The following is a 16,699-nucleotide window of genomic DNA, read 5'->3' on the forward strand; positions in this document are numbered from 1 at the left end:
ATGTATCTTCGGGGAGACAAACCCAAGGACAGCAATGGAGGTTTTGTACCCAGAGAGGCTCTAGTTTGGGGAGAGGTGCTAGCGGTGGTTGGAGATTAGCTGCTGCTTGGTTAGTGAAAGGACGAGTCAGTTAGATCCAGTCCACAGAAAAAGCAGGGGCTGTCAGGGTTTAACACAGTTTAGAATCCCCCGCAGAGCATTCACAGGGCAGGTTATCGACATTCTGCCTCCAGATACTTTTAGGCCGGAGTGAGCCCCAGAATTTGCATTCATCACCAAATGCCCAAGGATTCTGGAGCAACTGGCCTGGGACCCACGCTTAGAGGGAACTCGGCATTTGGGAAAGAACAGTGGACTAGCTGTATGAAGACCTGGGTTCTAGTCTACTCGGTGATTGGCCTCGGTGTTTGCCACTTCACCTCTGGAATCTTGTTGTAGGCTGCTGCAGTGACTTGCTAGGGCTTTTGTGATGGTCACATATGTGAAATCCCTTTGAACAGCATACATTTTTCTGTAAATGCAGGCTGTTATCATTGCTTCTACAATTACAATAGAAATGTCCAGAAGGGTCTGGATTGATTGAAGCCAGGGAAGGGAGTGGGAGGGAGAAGTAGACCAAGTGATCTCTGAAGGCCCATAGCTTCTGGGATCTTCCTTCAATAAGAAAATCCAGCCAGGCATGGTACACACCTGTAATCCCAGCACTGTGGGGGGCCGAGGTGGGCAGATCGCTTGAGTTCAGGAGTTTGAGACCAGTCTGGGCAACATGGCGAAATCCTGTCTCTAGAAAAAATACAAAAATTAGCTGGGCGTGGTGGTGCACACTTGTAGTCCCAGCTTCTTGGGAGGCTGAAGTGGGAGGCTCAGTTGAACCCAGGAAGTGGAGGCTGCAGTGAGCTGAGATTGTGCCACTGCATTCCAGCCTGGGTGACAGAGTGAGACCCTATTAAAAAGAAAGAAAGAAAGAGAGAGAAACAGAGAAACAAAGAAAGAGTCCAGGGAATTTCCCTCTTCCCCCCAGTCCAGGTAATGAATCTATTTCTTTAAGGTGTAGGTAGCTGGTTTAGTCTTGAGAGAGACAGGCAGCAAGGGGAAAGGTAGCAGAGCTCCCTGATGATAGCACCGTCTGGATTTCCCTCCTCTTTCCCTGGTGCCAGTGTTGCTTCAGCTGAGCGATTAGAGCCGCGGGATGCTGCCGGTAGCCCCGGGCATGTGTGGCCCGTCCTGCCCTGCATGGTTTTGCTGATGCTCTGCAGCATGAGGTTGGGGATGGGAATAGCTTGCACCCGGAATTCCCGTTCTGTGCGTTCCTTCTCAAGCCAGCTCTCAGAGGCTTGGATGTCCATGGCAGAGCGGGGGTTAGAACAGGGCCTCTGTGTTGCACAACTTCAGGGGCACAGTTCACAGGGAATGCAGTGTAACTGTCCCACTGGAGTGGTGCAACAGCAGACTTCCTTCCTGGCCAGCAGGGAGGCATCCTTGCTTTATTACTAAACTCCATCGGTTCCTTGGTTCTATAGTCTTCATTCTGTTTCAGTGTCCAATGAGGTCAGCAGAAACGCAGATAATAACGAGGCTCATGATAATAGCAGTGAAGACTGCATTATCCCTAGACCACTTCCATCATGTTTGGTTTTAGCATGCATTTAGAAGCAGTCATTTAATCAGCAAGTATTTACTGAGTGTGGCTGTGTGCCTGGCCCTGTGCACAGTCACTGAGGGGAGACGGGGAGGGAGGAGGAAGTCGGGGGACTCGGTGAATAAGCCATCTCAGACAGTAGCAGGTTAACTCCTTTCTTTGGCCTGTGCTTTTGGTATCTGTCCCATGTTAGCACCTGGAAGAGGGGTGCTGTGCTTGTTACAGCTTTGCTGGAATTTCTAGGGGTTGGCAGGGTGGGGCTAGGAGTCATTTTGCTGTGGAAACTCAGGGGGTCACTTTCAGAAATGGAATGTGGGCATGCCCAGTGCAGCTCCTGACTCCCTTTCCCCATGGCTGGTGGATTTGAGGGTGGGCCTGGGAGTTTCCAGTCTGTGTAGAGAAGGGGTGGTGGTGAGGGGATGACCAGTTTCCCCTTTCCGAGCGCCTCAGGTCAGCACTCCTTAGTGAGTTTGCTTCCCTACCTCCTCCCCGGCTGCCAGCCTGCTGTGGCTACGTGCTGCAGCTGGGCCCGCAGAGCTTAAAATAGCAGTGTGAGCTGGCCGCTGGGCATGTGGGGAGCCCGCCTGAGGCCTGGTGGGGCAGCCGCCTGGGCTTGGGGCTCTGCTGGCTTTAACCGCCGGGGTAGAGAGTGTTTTGGGGGGTTTCTTCTAGGCCCAGAGCTGGAGAATGGGAATGGATGTAGCTGGAGTTGGGGTGTGGCTGGAGTTGGGATGTGGCTGGTGCAGAGGGGAAGCAAAGGGCTTGTCTTTCCTAGACCTTTTAAGAGAATGCCTCGAGCCTGACCTTGGAGCCTCTCACTGCAGAGCTCAGGGGCCTTCGGACTTGGTCTCCTGTTTGGCCTTAGCTCCGGCCCTCGGTACCGCCCAGGGTTAGTCATGTAGGTTCCCATTAGAGCCTAAATAAAGAGAGAAAATGAAGTGCGAAGTTGGGATGGAGGGTGCAGCTGTGCCAGGTCACAGATGTCAGGGCCGGGGCAAGAACAAAGGTATCCTGAGTCTCAGCTGGGCAGGCGCTGACTACAGGGCTCCCTCACTCCCCGGCTGCCTGCTCTTGGGAAGCCAAGATGGCACGTAGGGGCTTGGGAGAGACTTTTCCCCGGCATTCATTCATTCTTTCAAAAATACTTGTACCTGCCTTGTGTGAAGCTCTGTTCGTAGCTTTGGGAATACAGCAGTAAGTGAAGCAGAGCAGGAGAAGAGAGATGGAGTGTGCTGGGGGAGGAAGCAGAGCAGGAGAAGAGCTATGGAGTGTGCTGGGGGAGGCAGAGTTTTCAATGGGGTGGTCAGGGAAGGCCTCATGGAGAAGATGCCTTTTGAGTGGAGGTTTACAGGAGCTGAGAGAAGTGGCAATGCTGAGATCTAAGAGAAGAATATTCCAGGCAGAGGGGACAGCCAATGTAAAGGCTCTAATGTAAGAAATAGCACAGAAGACAATGTAGCTGGAGTGGAATGAGTGGGCCAGGAGTTCGTGTGGGGTGTGTGTGTGTGTGTGTGTGTGTGTGTGTGTGTATACACGCAACTTTTTCTTTTCCTTTTTTTTTTGAGACGGAGTCTCGCTCTGTCGCCCAGGCTGGAGTGCAGTGGCCAGATCTCAGCTCACTGCAAGCTCCGCCTCCCGGGTTTACACCATTCTCCTGCCTCAGCCTCCCGAGCAGCTGGGACTACAGGCGCCCGCCACCTCGCCCGGCTAGTTTTTTGTATTTTTTAGTAGAGACGGGGTTTCACCGTGTTAGCCAGGATGGTCTCGATCTCCTGACCTCGTGATCCGCCCGTCTCGGCCTCCCAAAGTGCTGGGATTACAGGCTTGAGCCACTGCGCCCGGCCACACGCAGCTTTTTCTAAGAACTTTTTCTTTGAGAGACATGAGAAGGCATTAGCGGGTTTTGCACAGAGCAGTGGCATGGTCTCACTTAAGAGGCAGGATCCCTGTAGTATAAGAGCTAATTTCAGTTGTGTTTTTCTTGGGGAGGCCCCCGGAGACGAGAGAAAGGGCTGCCCCATCCTTTCCCTGTGGCTCGTCCAGCCTCTGTTTCTATTCCCCAAGCTCTGACCTGAGACTTTTACTCCTGGGGAGGAGGGGGCAGGATGGTGCTGGGTTTCTTTTCTCTGCCTGGAGTTTCCTTTGGAGGGAGGGAGATGGGTTTCTTACAGTGGTTTGCTGGAGCCTACTGGTGCTGGTTCTTGAGAGCCTATTAGAAAGTAATTAGAACATTTGCCTGCTGGTAGCTTGACATTGGCCGTGGTGGGAGTATTTACACCATGGCATTGGCAAGCACTATGAATCGGGGCTTTTCCCCCAGAGAGCTGGTTGTTGAACATCTACCAGCCCACCACTGGCTTGTTACTTCTACTTTACCTGTGCTGTGCTTTGGAAGGGGAGGGCTTCTGTTTTCTTTCACTTGGCAGATCACCTGTGTTCACGCCGTGTGGTCAGAAAGAGCACAGAGGACACGGGACGAGGGTGATGAAGGTTGGGGTTGGTGGGGCCATGGTGTGTTTTCCAGGATTGACAGGGCTTGTCTTTGGTGTTGCGATGGGGAGTGTCTCTGCTTTTCCTAGCTGGGTAACCCTGAATGCATGCGCGTCCTCTCAGCTTGCTTCCTTTCTTCCCCTGCCTCCCTTTGTGCATGTGGCATGGGTATCTGTATGTCCAGGAGTGGCCAGCTTCGTCCATAAAAGCAGGGCCCAGCACTGGACCCAGGTAAGGCCGCTCAGTGCAAGGAAAGATCACTGTTTTGGAAGTCAGGAGACATAGGTTCCGGTCCCAGCTCTCCTAACTTGCTTAGACGAGTGCTCTCCTCTTTTTGGCCTTTTGTTCCCTCATTTACAAACTGGGACAACTTCCCTGCCTATCTTGCAGGAGTGTGGTGAGGATCAGATGTGATCATTAGTATGAGAGTCCCTTGAAAAAGTTGCAAGAGTCACAATGAACACACCTTTGCTTGTGGTATTCAGGCACACAGGCCTCCCTCTCCTCTGTCCTCACTCTGTTTGGATGCCATGCAAGCCCAGCACATACCCCTTCTCTAAGAAGCCCTTCCTGATAGGCCAGACTCTCCCTGGGCAGGTCCTTGGAGCACTCCCAGGCTGAGCCCCCAGTTCCCACAAGTACTCAGGGGTCCTTCTGTTCCACCCTTTCATTTTATTGCTCTTCGCCCAGATGCAGATGGAGCATTTGCTCTATAAAGGCTAATTCTCCTTGGAACATCTGTCATGGCAAACCGAGGGTGGTGTACCTATGGGTGCTGGGGAACTCTGCAGGACTGCTTCATCAGCATAGGTGTCTCGCTTTTATTGAGCTCTGTGAAGTGTGGTGGCTGGCTGTGGTGTGTGGGGGTGAAACGTTCCGAGGACAACTGCCTCCCACTTGATAAAGTAGTTTCCCAGACACCGCCTCCTCTGTCCCTCATGGTCACACTTAACGCCGTTATACCGATGAGGAAACAGAAGCATGCTCACATTCATTCATTCATTCATTCATTCATTCATTCAACACATGTGTCCTGCACTCAGGGAGCTGTCGGTGTCTCCCTGGATTCCACAGCGCCGGGGTGGCCTGCTCTGTGCCCTGCCAGGCGCCTGCAGCACCACTGTGCTTGTTGGGTGCTCGTCTCCGCAGGAAGCAGACAGAGCGGCAGGGGCAATATGCATGCATGGAGGGATGGGGGCCGCACCAGGGTGCTAGTCAGGCCCAGGCCTGGGTGGCAGAGGAAGAGAGGGGGCAGCATCAGTGCCTAGGGCGTGTCCCTGCTGTGTCCAGCTGGCCGTGGCTTCGGGCTGGCATTTCCTCTGGCAGCAGTGTGGGGGAGGGGAAGAGCAGGTGTGCCCCGGCGCCTGGCCTGGCTGGGATGTGGAAGCGCCTCTTGGGGGCCGGAGCTTGGAGGATGAGTGACATGCAGCCACCCGGACACATTGGGCCTCACGGAGCCCAGCCACATTCTCAGAGCTCCAGGCTGGACATCTGAGCCCCCCAGTGGTTTCTGTGGGTGGCTGGATGTGGTGGGTGACTCCAGAGAGGGCCTCCAGAGAGGACACATGATTGTGATCTGTCAAGGTGAATGCCTCCCAGATAGGCTGAGGGCAGTGTTAGAGGGTGTCCGACATGTGCGCTGAGGTAAGTATGTGTGGGGAAGGTGGGGGTGAGGCTCGGAGGCTCTGTACGTTGTGGGAGGGACTCAGTTTCCCTTTGGTTTCCTAAGTGTGCACCATGTATGGAGCTGGGCTGGTTGCTGCAAGAGGCACACAGGTGAGCTCTGCCCCTTGGAGCTTTTAGTCTTGTACAAAGAAAAAGCATTTATGCAAGTAACTGTGATGCAATGCAGAGTAAAATCAGTGTCCCAAAGAGACGACTAGAACAAGAAGAGTTTCTCTTCATTTTGGGGGATCTTCATGGAGGATGTGCCGTTTGAGATGAACCTTGAAACGTCTCCTCAAGGCCAAGCAGGATGGGGGAGGCTTTGGAGGTGGAGGGCAGTGCATCGAGGGGCTGCTGCTGCTGGAAGCAGAGGGCACAGGTCTGGGATTCGTGGGGAAGAAGGCTGACAGAGTACCATGTAGAAGGGCCCCGGTGACAAGCTTGAGCATTTGTGTTTAAATCCCTGGGGAAGTTTTTGAGCTGATGGCATGTGCCAGGCTCTGCCTTGGGCCAACTAGTGGCAGCATGTGGCAGGGTGGCTAAGGAGGGAACGGGTGCAGGGAGCCTGGTCAGGAGACTGGCAGACAGGAGGCAGCCCAGTCATGTGTGACTGGGTTACAACAGGAACAGACCTGGGCTGGAGCAACCTAAGGGCCTTTGTAAGAGGTTTGGGAGCCTGGATGGCTGATTTGAGGGTGCGAGTTGTGACCATTTTCACCTCAAGTACCTTGAGATGAGAAAAGATGTCTCCAGGTTTTGCATGGGCTGGCTGCCTTTAGGAGGCCCCCTTCAGTGGGAGGCACCTTGAATGACAGCCCCATAGCTGTGGGCCAGCCTGATGGGGAGGAGGGAAGAGAGACAGAGTGAGATGACAGCCAGTGCTCCTGCCTTACTTTACAGAGCGGCCGATGGAGGTTCAGAGACCACAAGTGACTTCATGCATTGCGGGCCTTCGAGACATAAGATAGCCATTAGGGGTGCCCAAGTCTGCCCCTGCCACCCATCCAGACACCTCTCACTCTATCAGTGAGAGTGGAACAGGCACAGGCTCCCTCCCCTGAGGGCTGCAGTGTGCAATCTGGGGCGCTGGTTCTTCTCCATCTTCTTCACTTTAGAGCATCCCCAAGTCCTGCTCACACTCTGCCTTTCTCTGCATTGGCTCCAGTACCAGCGCCATAGAGGGAGAGCAGGCCAAGGGAGGCAGCAGGCAGCAGCTCCTGAAATCAGCAGAAGGGTCCCAGCTGCACAGTCAGGCTGGATGCGAGGTTACAGAGCGCCGTCCCAGCTGGCAAGTCAGCACCCTCCATGGAGTGGTTTAGGAATATTGGATTTGCTGGGTCAGTACATTTCCACTGGTGCATGGCAATAAGTCGCAGGCTTCATCACACCTCCCTGTGCCCGGCGGTCTGCCTTATCTCATCCTCCCCGCAGCCACCTGCCTTCCTTGATAAGTACTCATAACAAATGCTTTGTTTCTCCTGTTTTCCAGGAGCAGTGAGCTCAGTGTGTGCACATGTGTATCTCAGGTACATCTGTCTGTCCAGCATAGTGCCTCGTACTCCAGGCCCTTTTGAGGGTCTGACAGGGATGCTGATTGGCCTTAGGATGAAAGAGGGACTGCTTTGGAACTTTCCTGGAAAACAGGGCCTGAGACCCCAGGTGGCTGGCTTTTTGTCCAGGCAGTCTGTCAGCCCTGTTCTTCTAGGGCCCAGTCTCTGCTGCCCCCTCTTACCTGGTAAACCTTCTCTAAGAGGAGATGACTGTCCTGCAGGAGTGGCCGTTCTTACTCTTTTTGCAAAGCTTCCCCTGCTCCAAGCTCTTTTTTCTAAAGAGCTGCTTTCACCTTAAGGTATACACAAAGGTTCTTCCTGTTGCTGCTCATGCATTCAGTAGTGACTTCAGAGCACCGGTGTGCTAGACAAATGCCAAATGCTTGGAAGACAAAGAGGAGGGACACAGTCCTTGCATTCAAGGAACTCACAATTTGGGGGTGGGGGAAGGTCAGGGAACAGGTGGCATCACGGCAGGATTAACTCTGTGTTATTGGTATAGCAAGGAGGCTTCCTGGAGGAGGTGACAGCACCCTGATGCCAACTGGATTGTGGATGTTAGCCATTCGGGGTGTGGGGGAAAGGGGGTTTCAGGAGGAGGGAGCATCCAGTGCAAAGTCCAGGGGATGAGGGGGAATTTGATGTGGGTTCATTTTGGTGGGAGTGTAGGCCAAGAAAGGTGTAGGAGATGGATGTTGCTGAGAGGAGTGGGATGGGGACGCACCTGTGCAGATTTTAAACTGGCATCCAGGGTCATCCGTGCTCTGGCCCAACCTTTCAGGCTCCCTTTCTGCAAAGCTTCATTCCAGTGGAGCGTGTGGGTGCCTCCCAAATGTCCTGGGCCCTCTGCTGTGCCCTGGCTCTGCCCAGCTGCCCCCCTGCCAAGGTGCTCTTCCCCTTCCCCCCTGCCTGTCCAGTCCCATTTCATAGGGTGTGAAATTCAGGGCTCCAAGGAACCTTAGAGGAACAACTAGTCCAGCCTGCTTGTTTTGTAGTTGAGGAACCAGAGGTTGAGCAACTAGAGGCCACACAGGTCATCAGTGTCCTCAGGCTTTGTTCCTTAGGTGGCACGAGGCGATCAGATACCTGGAGAGCCCCGGAAGCCCTCCCCGCTGGCCCTGCCTGCCCTGTGCATGCCCTCCCTTGAGCTCCTCTGCCTGCCCTGTGCATGCCCTCCCTTGAGCTCCTCTGCGTGCATTCATCAGGTGTTGATTGAGCCCCTACTGTCGGTCAGGAATAGTACTGGGTACTGGGTGTAAAGCAGTGAGAAAGACAGATGCAGTCTCTGCCTGTCTGGGGTTCATGGTCTAGTAGAAGAATCAGACAGTAAAATTGTCACCCTAACAAACGTGGACTTTCCAATGACGGTGACTGCTATGAGGAAAAAAAGGGCAAATGGCTCTGTGAGGAGATGTATTCAAAGAAAGGGGGCTTTAATTTTGACAGTGGGAGGCAGTCAGAAAACCAGAATAGACCTTCTTCAATGATTCACAAGAGCTCAGGGGTGAGTAGAGCGAAGCCAGGCAGTGGGCCCAGGAAGAGCATCCAGGTAGAGGGAACAGCATGGGCGGAGGCTCTGAGGAGGGCAGAGCGCCGAGAGTTCACGGCTGTGGCAGTAATGGGTGAGCAGAGAATGTTGGACGGGGGCTGGAGAGAAAGGCAGGGATCAGTCGTGCCGGCCCTTGAGGGTTGCTGTAAGGGTTTGAACTGTACTAGAAAAGGAGACTAGGAAACACACACGCACACACACAATTGTAATCCAAGTAAGACGGGAAGCCACTGGTGAGGTTACAGTGGAGAGGCACGTGAGTGGGAAGATCGCATTGGCTGCTCTTGGTGAATGGATGGTCGCAGGAGGGAATGGAGGGCTGTGGGGGCTGCCGCAGGACCCCAGGCGAGCCATGAAGCAGGGCTGGACAAGGGCGGGGCCGGGGAGGATGCCAGATGCAGGGAGGCGCCGCGGCTTGGACTTGTGTTTGCTTCGAGGTGGGAGCAAGGGACAACTGGGAGCCAAAGATGATTCTGGGGCTTCTGGCATAAGCAGTGGGGTGAGAACTTAAGCCATTTGTTGAGAAGGGGCGGATAGTGCCAGGGAGCATGTTTGGGGCAAGGTCAGTCCCTCCTGGAGCTGTCTGTGAGACAGCCAGGGGGATGACAAGCAGGAGGTGGGGATCTGTACTCGGGGCTCAGGAGACAAGTCAGGTCCAGGTGTGCATTTAGGGGTCACCAGCATACGGATGGCCCTGGAACAGAGGAGATGGTCAAATACAGGAAAGCTAGGCAGAAGAGAAGAGGGCTCAGAGCTGAGGGCCTCCCTGAGGAGGAGGAGGAGGAGGAGGAGGGCAACCAGCATTTCCCTTAGAATGTCAGCCACACAACATTAGGTATTGATGATGTTTCTTTGTTCAGCTACACTGTAGCTAGACAGGAGCTGGGCCCATGTTGACTATAATAAGTATGGTTGGGAATGATAATAGTGTCTCCATCCATTGAACACCTTCTGTGTGCCCTCGTAATCTTTATTCCTTGTTTTTTGACATAGTGCTGGGGAAGGTGCATATTATTTCCATTTTCTAGCCGAAGAAACAGATATGGAGCAGTTAAGTGGTCATTCTAGGCCATCCAGCAGTGGGGTGACTCACTCTAGATGGGATTTGGACACAGATTCATCTAGTCCCAAAGCCCAGCGTGTTCCCCCTTTGTTATTTTAGTAGAGTTTTGTTCTCTGTGGTTGAGTTGGATAGTGGTATGGACAGGGGTCATTGAAGGCATCTGAGCCCAGATGAGCCACAGTCACCAGGGCATGTGGTGTGAGCCAATTTCGGGGACAGTGGGAGTGAGGTTGGCTTTGTGATAATCCACACCACCTGCCTGACTCCTCATGGTGCAGAAGCCACATTTTCGGTACTCCCGGCTGGGGCAGGATTGCTGTAGCTGGTCTATAGCTGTGCCCCTGTTTCCTTGGAGCTAAGCTGACTAACTAGTCCGAAGGCCCCAGTACCTGCTCTGAGCAGTGTGCCCACCTGTCATGGGTAGAGCGCACACACATAGCCAAGGGTCTGTGCATGGCCATGTTTTCTGGTAGCCAGGAGTGGCCTCTGACAAGGGCTGACCATAGCCGGGGGGCAGCTTTGGTCTTGGGCTTTGAGAGGTGACACGTAACACTAGGGAATGTGTAAGAGTTCACCAGAGACTCGGAGCTGGGGCAGCAGTGCTCCTGGCTGTGCTCCGTGGACCCCCTCCAAGAGGCCCAGCTCATTCCAGCTGGGCAGAGGTCGAGGGGCTGTCCTGTTCCCTGACTTGCTCCTGTCTCAGTCTTCTCTTTTTTCTACCTCAGATCTTTCCCACCTCTTCCTCCATACGTTTGTTTATCTGTCCTTCTGTCTGTCCGTCCATCCATCCATCCATCCATCCATCCATCCATCCATCCATCTATCCATCCATCCATCTATCCATCCATCCATCCATCCATCCATCCATCCATCCATCCATCCATCCATCCATCCATCCATCCATCCCAGGCTGTGCCGCGTGCTGGGGATATGGTTGTGTGTGAAACAAGTTGACCGCATGGCATTTGCACTCTTATCTGTAGCTGGGTGTTTCAGCTCGTCAGATTCAGACGCCCTTGGATAGCCTGCTTTCCAGGAACAATTCCATAGATTTCTGGCTTGGGTCCCATCCTTTAGTTAATGAACTCAGGGCTGTCAGGCTATCCTTGAGGAGAGCTCAAGATGTAGGCACACTGGTCTTCCTTTTCCCTCTGTCCTCCAGCACTTCCTGAGTACCTGCTGTGGGGTGGTCACTGACAGGCACTGAGGGTGGGGTAAAATGACCCAGACACAGCCTCTGCCTTCTTTTAGAAGCTCAGTGACCGGAGCAGAGGCAGGTGGGCAAACTGTAGTTTCAGTCTGAACAAAGGGCTGAGAAGGAGGGAGGAACAGACCTTTCTCCAGGGAGGGAGGTACCCTGGCTATTCTTTGTGTCCTGCTGTCTGTGAACTTTCCCACCACAGCCAAACCCTGCTTGTTTTTTTTTCTGTTCTTTAATTTTCTTTTTTGAGATAGGGTCTCACTCTCACCCAAGCGAAGTCGGTGGCACAATCATGGCTCACTGCAGCCTTGACCTCCCGGGCTCAAGTGATCTTCCCGCCTCAACCTCCTGAGTTGCTGGGACTACAGGTGCGCGCCACCACACCCAGCTGAGTTTTGTATTTTTTGTAGAGATAGGATCTCACTATGTTCCCTAGGTTTGTCTCAAACTCCTGGGCTCAAGCGATTCACCTGCTTTGGCCTCCTAAAGTGTTGGGATTACAGGTGTGAGCCACCACGCCTGGCCTTTGTTTCCTTTACTGGTCTCAGAAACTTAAAAAAACAAACAGATGGCCGGGCGCGGTGGCTCAAGCCTGTAATCCCAGCACTTTGGGAGGCCGAGATGGGCGGATCACGAGGTCAGGAGATCGAGATCATCCTGGCTAACACGGTGAAACCCCGTCTCTACTAAAAAATACAAAAAACTAGCCGGGCGAGGTGGTGGCGCCTGTGGTCCCAGCTACTCGGGAGGCTGAGGCAGGAGAATGGCGGGAACCCGGGGAGCGGAGCTTGCAGTGAGCCGAGATCCGGCCACTGCACTCCAGCCTGGGCCACAAAGCGAGACTCTGTCTCAAAAAAACAAAAACAAAAACAAAAACAAACAAACAGATGAAAAACAAGTAACAGTACCATTCCTTCTTTTCTACCCCAACTCTTTCACCATCATTGTTACTGTCCTTCCTGAATCATGGCCAAGTATGGCAACACCCAGTCTCCTAGCTGTTTAACTTCCGAGGCAGAGGAAAGCACCTGCCCTACAGCCTCCCCACCACCATGTGGGCCCCCTGCTAGGGACCTCTCCATCGTTCTCTTTTGGCACGGTTGCTAAATGGTTTGCTCAGCAATGAAAGCATTTTTTGTACAGCTGAAGAAGATCCCATATTTGGAGTTTAAAAATCGGGGGGAGGTGAGTAGCTCTCCTGTCTAAAATGGCGCCCATCTCACGTGCTCTTTTGGGTGGCAGGCGCCACTTTGTGTCTAACCTGAACCCCGGCTTTGTGGGGGGCTGCCTTGTTTGAGGCTTAAAGGCACAGGGTGCCTCACAAGCTGCACCTTGTATCAAATGTGGGAACATTCAGCATGGGTCAGAAAGGGGCTGTGGGCTGGCCCATTGACTCTGATTGTGTGTGGGTGAGGGAGAGACCAAAGACTGAGCTCTGTCTCCTGCTGCCAGCCTGAGGAATTCACAGAGAGGCAGAGAGAGCTTGGCATTTACTCCAAAGCCCACATCTCCCCAGTTGCCAGCCAGCAGAGATGTGGCATGTTGATTTCATGTATTTGCTTTTCTTCTTCCCCTCTGAGAATGCTGTACTTGCTTCACTTTTTTTGTTAAAAAAAAAAAAAAAGGAAAGTGAAGTCAGGCTGCCTTGTTCACACGCTCAGAGAGCCCCTGAAGGGCAGCCTGCACCTGCCAGCTCGCCTGGGTGGCAAGCTGAGAAGGATCGGGAGCTGCCAGAGGGATGGTGTCTCGCAGCACCATTTCTATCTGATTGTTCCGTCTGTACCCGCAGTCTAAGGAACCGAGGCAGCCACGGCCACCGATCTTTCACCTCTTGCCTCTGCTCCACCCCCAATGCCAGTGCCAGGCCCAGCTTCCTAGGGCACCGGTTAATCATGGGCCCCACTGCTTGGGACACTGCAGGATGCAGCCCAGACTTCTCATGTGCCATGCAGGGCTCCACAGGGTAGCTCACTTTGACCTCTAAGCACCTTCTCTTGCTTCAGTCAGGCCTGTCCCGTCCCTGCCTCCCGAAGTTACCACACTCATGCCTTTCTAGGCTGGCCACCCACTTCAGAGAACCCTTCTGCAAGGGAAGGCCAAGGGACAGCTCGGTGCCCATCCTGCCACGGTCTGTGCTCCGTGCATCACTCTGCTGTGGGCTTCTCTAGCTGCAGTCGTGAGTGGGGGTAGAAGGTGGGTCGCTTCAGCTAGATCCTGAGCTCCTTGAGGCCCACGCCTTGTCTTACTCAGCTTTGTGCCTTCCGTGGGTCCTTGTTCCACGTCCTCCTATCTTGAACAAGCCAGCACCAATGGATGGTGTGCTAATGGTGAGAGAGGGAGGAGGAGGGACGTGTTCCTAGAGCTGCCTTCCTGAGGCTGCTCTACCACCTTCATCCTAAGATAGGACTAGATTACGCTGCGTCTCCCCACACCAGCTTCCTTCTTCCAGCCTGTGTCAGGTCACTCAAGGCCATCTGGGTGATGACTCGCCTTTCTCATTAGCAGTCCAGGAGCACTGCCCCTTACTCAGGGTCCTTTTATCTAATGACCTCACATCAGGACATGGTATTTCAGGTTCCCTGTTGTGCTTTAAGAGTCTATTAGCCTGGCCGGGCGTGGTGGCTCACACCTGTAATCCCAGCACTTTGGGAGGCTGAGGCGGGCGGATCACAAGGTCAGGAGATCGAGACCATCCTGGCTAACACAGTGAAACCCCGTCTCTACTAAAAATACAAAAAATTAGCCGGGCGTGGCGGCATGCGCCTGTAGTCCCAGCTACTCTGGAGGCTGAGGCAGGAGGATGGCGTGAACTCGGGAGGTGGAACTTGCAGTGAGCCAAGATCACACCACTGCACTCCAGCCTGGGCGACAGAGCGAGACTCTGGCTCAAAATGAAAATAAAAATAAAGAGTCTGTTAGCCTGGAAGATTCTCAAGGGCAGAAACTGTTTAGAGTCCAAGAGAGTGTGGAGCATGGGCTGTGAAATCAGTTTTCTTTTCTGTAAAATGGGGATAGTAGGGTATACCTATCTTGTAAGGTTGTGGGAAGCTTGGTTCCTGGGGTATATAAAGACTTATACGTCAAAGTTGCTCTCATGATTCTGATGAATCATAGGATTCATAAGCTGGGTGCCCTGATGGGACTTCACTGTAGCTTTGCTGGTGTGAGTGACTTCAGTGCCCTTTGACAAGTGTGACCAGAGGAGGCAGAACTGTTGCACTGCAGCCTCCACTTTCTCTTACTTGCCTGTTGTTTCCCCCTACCTGCTGGGGACCCCCTGAACCCCAAGGCCCTCAGACTTCTGAGGAAGTGGCTAGTGGCACAAATTAATTTATAATCAGAAATGAAGGTGGAAAGATCCAGGGACAATGAGGAAACCATTCTGCCTGGGCAAGGTGTAAGCTGGGGAGAATAGATGAAAAATGGTTAGGAAGTAGAGGGGGCTACCCTCAAGGGCCCTCCGTGACACCAGGTCCCCACCTGAGACTGGTCGGATCAGCCCCTCCAATTTGTTCAGTCTCATGTCCTCAGACTCTCCTCACATCCACCAGCTCTTTTAATCCCCATGTTAAAGAAGGGGAAACAGGAGCTCAGAAAGGCAAACTGCCTTGCCCTTGATCACACAGCTAAAAAGCTCAAAGTGAAAAACAGGTCTCGTGACTCTTGGTCCAGCTGGTAAATGATCTATCCCTGAATCAAAGAAGGAATGTTGTGAGAATGAAGTGGCAGCCGTGGGCCCCTCAGGAGCGGCCAGGTGAGGCTGCAGAGGACAAAAGGCATTAGCCATGCCAGTCAGGCAGCCCTGGTGCTACATCGGGAGGCGACTAGACATCTGCCCCTTCATCTGCAGACAGCGTCGGTGGGGCTGCTGCGCCGAAGCCAGAGAGAGTAGCTGCTGGTGGCTGTAATACACACTAGCTTTTATTGTTAGGCTCCCCATCTGAGTTGGGAAAGGGCTCAGGATGGGAAAACCACTGCAGGTTCCTTTAAAGTAGGGGAGCTGCACTCAGAATGGGAGAGCTCTCACCTCTGGGAGGCGGGCCTGCCAGGGAGCCAGTGAGACTGCAGGCTCACCAGCACAGGTCACCACCAGCACAGGTCACCACCACAGCTCTGTGTTGAGGGTCTGGAAGTCCCTCTGGCTGGAATTAATGTCCCCCTCCCATGATGGCCATGCCTGTTGTGGTAGCTCTGTGTCTGCCCGTCTGTGCTGCCGTGGTGATTAATACCCTCCTGTCTTCCTAACTGGATTGTGGCTGCCTGAAGGGCAGGGAGCCCCACTTCTCATATCTGTTTCTTCAAGGGCCTGACCCAGGGTTTAGCACACAGTTCTAGGTGTGACATGATACCTGCTGGGATCCGGGAAGGACTTTCCACACCCACAGTCCCAGGTAGGGCATGAATTAGTCCATCCAGCCATCCCCAGTGAGCGCCTCCCAGAGGCCAAGCCCTGTGGTAGGGGGTGGGGTTACAGAACCTGGTAAAATGTGGTTCCTGCCCTCCGGTGCTTTCAGTACTCTCTTCCTGAGCGACTAGAAGGGTAGCAGAAAAGAGAGGTGGGTTCCCCACCCGCAAGTCTTCTAATCCTTATCATTTGCAAAATGTGGTATCCCGGTCGGCAATGCAGACTTCTGCACCAGCCCAAGGGAGGCTGCCCAGTTGCGGTGTTTTACGGTAGGATGTTCCCAAGCCCCGAGCAAAAGCATTCCTCCTGCTGTTTCTCTGACCTCACGGGAGAGCACCCAGACAGTGGCCAAGACCACCCCTACATCACTCTTGGCACAGGCGGGGTGCAAGGTAGGACCCGGCTTCGTCCACCTGCCCCTGTCAGCCTGCCCGGGGTTCCAGCCGCCGCAGCGTCCCAACCGAGAACGCGGGGGCAGGGGTTCGCGCAGCTGCAGGAGCCTGGCGGAGCCGCGTGTGTGCGCGCCTGTGCGTGCGCGCCGAGGGGGCGGGGAGGGCGGCGCGCACCCCGTGGAGGCCCCCAGCGCTTTCCGCTACCTCGCGCCTCCCTGCGGTCCCTTCTCCCTGTGCGCCCTAGCCAGACCCACGTGTGCAAAGGCATGGGGGACGTGTGTGTGAGAGAGTGTGTGTAGGTCTATCCGGGAGACCGCGTGCCCTGGCCGGACGGGCCCCCACGTGCATAGGGGGCGGCGGCCAGCTCGACAGTGGCCGCGCTTCTGTCCCCGTCCAGTACTTCTCCCCAGACCTTTCCTCTGGCTTGCTTGGGCCGTGGGTACCTCCAGCCATCCTCCTCCTCTCGCCACTCCCTTCCTCGGGTAAAAGACACCAGCGCTTTCCGTTGACGGTTCTGGTTCACCCCTCAGCTGCAGAGCCCTTGACATTTAGCGAGGGTTCGCGGCGCACTTGTTTAGGCACACAGCAGAACGCTAATCCCATTAAAGATAGTGTGTCATTGGGGAGGGGGTGGCTCCCCAGCGGGGCCGGGAAGGCCTCGCGCCCATTGGTCGAATGCAAAGCAGGGGGCGGGGCCGAGGGCCCGGGGAGGGGGCTCCAGGCGATTTCAGAGTCGCGAGTCGGG

General features: G+C 54.2%; 1 protein-coding gene across 5 annotated transcripts in view; it reads left to right on the forward strand.

Annotated features, from left to right (window-relative positions):
- The window catches only part of TSPAN9 (tetraspanin 9), a 209,812-nt gene that overhangs the window by 108,506 nt on the left and 84,607 nt on the right, over positions 1 to 16,699 (forward strand). The window lies entirely within an intron of this gene.

Source organism: Chlorocebus sabaeus, chromosome 11 (genome assembly GCF_047675955.1).
Source record: "Chlorocebus sabaeus isolate Y175 chromosome 11, mChlSab1.0.hap1, whole genome shotgun sequence".
NCBI classification, from domain to species: domain Eukaryota; kingdom Metazoa; phylum Chordata; class Mammalia; order Primates; family Cercopithecidae; genus Chlorocebus; species Chlorocebus sabaeus.